The sequence below is a fragment of the Leptonotus elevatus genome, chromosome 18 (assembly GCF_054856555.1).
Source record: "Leptonotus elevatus isolate MCC_2025b chromosome 18, RoL_Lele_1.0, whole genome shotgun sequence".
Taxonomy (NCBI): Eukaryota; Metazoa; Chordata; class Actinopteri; order Syngnathiformes; family Syngnathidae; genus Leptonotus; species Leptonotus elevatus.
Genome location: NC_141256.1, coordinates 7,956,053 through 7,962,523, shown reverse-complemented (window position 1 = coordinate 7,962,523; position 6,471 = coordinate 7,956,053).

The window sequence follows — 6,471 nt, the reverse complement described above, 5'->3', positions numbered from 1 at the left end:
ATAATAATAGGGAATTACTTTCCTGTTGAATTTGGCACACTTACGAATTACTTCCTGTTGATTTCCGGGCACTTCCTGTTGATTTCTGGGTAAAAGCATCAATAATAAGAAATTCGGGATTACTTTACTGTTGGTTTCTGGCTATTCTTGGGGTACTTCCTGTTGATTTTTTTTCTTTCTTTCTTTTTTTTCCCACTTTATTTAACATTTCTATAAACATACACTTATAGAGGATGCAAGACCTGAACATGGCAACAACATAAACAACAAAAATCATATGAGAATAAACAAAAACTGGGGATTCTTGCACATCACGTCTCTTAAAATAAAAGAGGAGCGTATACGTCAAAAATCAAAACAATCAATTCTGCTTCATATTGGCACTTATTTTCCTTGTATATTTGTTTGTTTCCCACTTCTTCAAGCATACAAAAAACAACTTAAAATCAGCCATAAATCTTCAAAAGGAAGTTTACATTTTTTCCACTTCACAATGAATATATTTGCCCATTAACAAAATAATATTAATTAAATCCGAAACAGAAAAGTTCAGATCATCCATAAAGAAAATAACATGACTTAATTCAATTTCAATTCTTACTGACAACCAAGTCCAAAATCTTTGTGAAATAGGGCAAAGAAAAAACTAATGATCCAAAGTTTCTTCATCATTTTGGCAGAAGGAACAGTGATTTACCTCAAACTTAAATCTTCTCTTTAGAAATTCTGACACAGGGTATATCTTGATTATGATTTTAAAATGTGTTTGTTTCACATTAGGCAACACAGGCCATCTAATGTATTTTGTAAATGCCTTATTAATTTACTAAATTAAAACCCTGCCAAACTGTCCCTCTACCGAAATTGATTTTTATAAGAATCACGATTCTCATTTTGTATGTTTCAAAAATCGATTCTAAATGTCCCAAAATCGATTTTATTGAAATAATTTTAGACTTTAGTCTTGCCCTTGTTTGCGTGTCCCTTTATTGGCAGCGCCGTTCATGTTGTACACGATTTGGCCACTTAGGGGCAGTGTGGTTCCTCGCATTCTGTTAAGTCACATTAGAGAGTAGAAGGAAAAAGTCACGATCAAGTTATACCAATAAAAGTTGTTTTTTGCAGCGTAGGAAGATCATATGCCGGTGAGTAATGTTAAGATGCTTCTCTGTATACATTCCTGAAGTCTTTTGTATGAATAGCCGTTCTTTTGAGTGATAAAAATGCCGCAAGTAGCACGCTAATTAGCATTAGCGAGTCAGACTGGAGTAGATCATGACGATTCTTTGCGCATCTATGAATTGAAGCAGAAATCGTTTTTAAGCAAATCCTTTCAAATCAAAAATCGTTGTGGAGAGAAAATCGATTCGGGATGGAATCCTAATGTATTTCCTTATTTCACAACGACGTCCTCTAAGGAGCTCCGAGAGAAGTTCCCTTGAATAAAAATCCCTCCAGAGCACATTATCTTAATTTGCACATCAGTCACACACTTTGTTCTTTAACCATTTTTCATGTCCAGCTCAGGTTAAAAGGAGAAAAGAGGGTTGTGTTTTTTTTCTCATTAAAATGTAACCTGAAGGTGGAAGAGAGGCGAAGTTCCCAGACGCCATTAGCATGCGAAAGCTCCTACTGAGCCTTTTATCAACCCTCCCACGCACCACGACTCAAATGGCATGTTCGGGGCCCACTGGATTTTTCATTGAATCGCTTTTCAACACCACAACATCCCATGCATTAACCTCCATCTTCATTCGTCGTCGTCTCGACGCGCATTGTCGCCGTCCCGGCCTCCGGCTCATAAATCATCAGTCAGCTACGCCGTATAAACTGGAGGGAGGGGGGGAGGTACTTTTACCTCATTACTGACAAAGGGCCGAGGTCGTTTCCACAACTGCATGATTGGACGAAGTAAACGACCTGATACTGCTCCCGAGGGAATAATAGGCCATTATATGCTTCTTGTTTGGTGAACGCTCTATTTTAACGCCATGACACAATTTCACGCTGTTAGGAGTAAATGTTGTAGGATTGATACGTTAATAAATAGGAGCCTCTAACGACACATGCAAATGAGATTAATTGGCACACGTGCTCGAACCAGCTCACGATAGAAGAAGAAAAAAAGTGTGATGATAATCTGTGTGGCCTACGCAGCAAATTCTGAAGTGTTAAATTGAGTTAAAAATCTAGTGTTAATTATTTGGAGTTACTGGGTGTTGTTTTGAACTATTAAGAAACGGGTGGTGTTATTTCAGTCAAACTCACCGTGCGTGAACTCGGCCTACAAGGAAGGATTTTGCGGCAACAAACATGTATTATCTCGCGGTGTACTTGTTAGTGTTGTTGCGCTAGCTACTAGGTTTGAGTCCCACTGTCTCCATTTGGGTTGAAAAATAAACACTAACGCTAAAACTGTGAGAAACACCCAAAAATTTAAATAACACTAAGGGGTTAAAAGTAACAACAAAAAACTGTGATAAATTGACTCATTCACTGCCATTGACGGCTAAAGACGTCAAAAATTCATTTGAACTATTTCTAATGAAATCAAAATGAATTTTTGACGTCTATAGCCGTCAATGGCAGTGAATGAGTTAATACCAAAAATAGAAAAGAAATAACACTTTTAATTGTTAAAAAAAATAACACTGATAATGTGAAAGTAGATAACACTTTAAAGTGCAAAAAGTTCACTTTTATGTGTCCAATAATAACACTATGGGCGTTATAACTTTTGGAAGTGTAAATTTAACTCGGAACTGGTGAGAACTATATAAACTCAGGGAAAGTGTTACATTTAACACTCCGGGAGTTAAATCTACACTTCCGATTTTACTGTGTATAAGCGGGCTATAGGAATTGTATTCGTAAATGTTGAACTTTTAAATTTACAATTGTCAGCCCTGACTATTTTCTAAACAGAATGGGGGCGAGAGATCAGTTTTACCCCACCATGAAAATGAGTTTTTAGTTTGGCAGAGTAAAATATTCCGCATATGACTATTAAAGCTGACAGTGCATCGTCATCACAGTCATAACCCTTTCGTTGTGGGTGGGGGGGGGCTATTGATGAGCATCACAAGTTTTAATGACTTTCTCCAAGCTGACTCACCTTGCCCTGTCAGGACTTTGACATGAAAATAAAGCACACGTTGATTATGCTGCCCACGGGAATTGCAACACCTCATTGCAATGCTAAAAATGTGCATCAAAAGTCCACCAGTGCCAGAAAACACCACCTTTTTGTGTTTTTTTTCCCAACGCCTCTCTTGGTACATTGATTTCTACAAGCTCAGTGATCACTCACACAGGGGTACAAACTACCCTGACAGAGTTTAATTACCGCCAAGCATAAAAAAAAAAGAGGGGGAAAGAACAGCACACAGCATTTCATCAGTGAGTGACATCTAAATCTCCTTGATGGCTCCTCGCATCCCTTGCCATGAGTTATTTGGATCCTCTAACGATTCTTTTCGCTCTGATGCGAAAGGGATTATCATCTGGCTGGAACTGTCCCGCGGGGGCTTTATGCGGCTTCTATAAAAGACCTTTCACCTGTTGTTGGGCTGCCCGCTGCGGTTTGCTCGCAGGCTGCGGGATGGAGGGTCAAGGCGGCCCAGCAAGATCATGTATCAGGGGGCGGGGCGGGGCGGGCCGAATGCTTTCTGAAGGTTGGATGGAGAGAAAGCCAACAAAGACTTGTGGACTTCACTGAACGATGTCTAAGATGTCTGTTGGATGTCTAAAAATGGATTAAATCTCTCTAACCCTGCATGTTTTGAAGCTGTTGATGCTGTTTTCGTCTAAATATGGCATTCTGATTAACTGCCATTGACGGCTATGGACGTCAAAAATTCATTTGAACTATTTTTATTAGTTTAACATTTTTTTCCCCATTTTTGTTAACGAGAGTATGAAAACCTAGATTTGTTTTGTACATTTAGAACAGATATAACATTTGTGATTAATCGTGAGTTAACTAGTGAAGTCATGCAATTAATTAAGTTTTTTTTTTTATCATCTGATGCCCCTAATTTGTAATAATCTTTTTTTTTTTAATAAAAAATAAATACCATTTTTATTAATGTTTTTTTAAAGAAAAAATTGTAAAAAATTAGGGGCGTCGGGCGATCTTTTTTTTTTTTTTTATGTAATTAATCACATGACTTCACTAGTAAACTCCCGATTTTTTTTTTTAATAAAAATTATTTATTTTTTAAAAAGAAAAAATTATAAAAAATTAGGGGCGTCGGGCGATTACAATTTTTTTACGTAATTTATCGCATGACTTCACTAGTTAACTCACGATTAATCACACATTTTTTTTATCTGTTCTAATACCAAAAAAACCCCTCAGTTTGCATACATTTGTTAACAAAAGTGGGAAAAAATGTAAAACTACTAGAAATCGTTCAAATGAATTTTTGACGTCTATAGCCGTCAATGGCAGTGAATGAGTTAATATTGCATTTGTGGAATAAGGCCCAGTTACAGATTCATGTAGCATAAGTTGAGAGCAACTGGCTGTGTGCCATGACTATGATCAAAATTTGTATTTGAAACTGGAATGTAGTTATAAGCTAATAGTTAGCCTATATTCTTCTATTCCACCTCCTAACACTATGTTTGCCTTGTGGCACCATGCTGCCCCTCACAGGTAAGTCTTGGTACATCACACTGATTTTTTTATTTTTCCCCTGATCATGTCACTCGTTTGCTTGGCCTTGCGGTTCTCTTAGCATTTCCACTAGCAAAAAGTTCCCTGGTAAACAAAAGCTAAACTTATAAATATGGATCCTAATTGGACAGTGATTGTGACTCATTGTGCAATGAAAGCTCTGTAAAATCACTACTTTTCAGGAAATACAACAAAACAAAACACAATTTCAAGTTTAATATTATACTTTAAGTTGCTATCATATACCGTTGTGCACCAACCAATCCATCCAATAATCATGTTCAATTGCTAATTTAATATGCTAAAAATCGACAGTTTATTAGTTTTTGCTAGCTTCTGGCATCATCATGCTAGTAATTTCAATATGTTAATAGTCAACACTGAATACGGCGAGAGCAACTGTGTCAATTGTTTAACCGAGTCCCAAGTCACTAAGATAAGAATTAGCATTTGTAACTGGAATGTAGTTTTAAGCTAATAGTTAGCCTATGTTCTTCTATTTCACCTGCTAACACTACGTTTGCCTTGTGGCACCATGCTGCCCCTCACAGGTCAGTCTTGGTACACCGACTACAACACACATTTGCTGCTTTTTTATTTATTTATTTATTTTTATTATAAAAAAAAAAATCCTAAACATGTCACTCGGTTGCTTGGTCCTGCGATTCTCTTCGCATTTACACTAGCAAAAAAGTTCCCTGGTGAACAAAAACTAAACTTATAAAGCTGGAACCTGATTGAACAGCGATTGAGACTTATTGTGCAAAGAAAGTCTTCGAGTATTAAATCTGATTAAAATGAAGTCATCCAAATAATCAGTGGAAGTAGACTCATGGCTGCAAATCCTTGTTATATTAAAAAAAAAAAAGCTTGTTTGGAATAACAGCACACGCAGCACAGATCAATGCGACATCCCAGAGGAGGTACTTTACAGTAGTCTAATGAAGCCCTGGCTAAGTATTGTTTTTAATTTAATTTAAGAATGTGCCGCTAGGAATGAATTGAGACCGTAGCAGCTCGCCGCTATTGAACGCGCACCTTTCCACTCCAATAAAACACAATGGTCTCCCAATGAGATAATCAGTTGGGACAAGTGCATCAGCAAGCGCGCACTCTTTTGGTCTCTCAAGACCAATTTCCTTAATGAGATGTCCATACAAGTTATCAGCGGAGGTGATGCAAAAAGGATACGTTTCAGCAATTTTTGTCCGAAATATCCCCATTCGGTGATTCGCTCTTTAGTATGCAAGAGGAAACACACAAGAGCCGTTTTCTTTCTTCTTTCTTTTGTGCCAGCTGCTCTTTGTAACCCTCCGATGGAATTCATTAGCCAAGAAAGTCAAGCAATGACTGGATTGATTTTGGGAATGAAGCAAAGCGGCTTTAAAAACAAGACTTGTGCTTTGAACAATTCATTTGGGCCTGTCAGCCCTCAAAGGCGGAATTCACTCAGCACTTGGCACCAGTGTGCAAGGTGCTCATTCAAACTGCCAGATAAGGTGAGACCAAAGCGTCTTACTGGAACGTTCTAAATGGATGACATTTTAAGCACTTTATAACAACAGGAACAAAACACAGGAAATCCTCATTTATTTGCTGGCTTTTATTTTTCCTGTGATAGAAAAATTTGGGCTTTCAAATCGTCACTTATATCATCGATACTATTTGTCAGCCCCCCCCCCTTTTTTTTTTTTTTTTAAATAGCTTGAAATGAATTCACATTGGTTTCCTTGCAGTGAAAGGACAAATTCAGTTGGTGGCGCTCATGTACCAACTGCTAATGGACACCA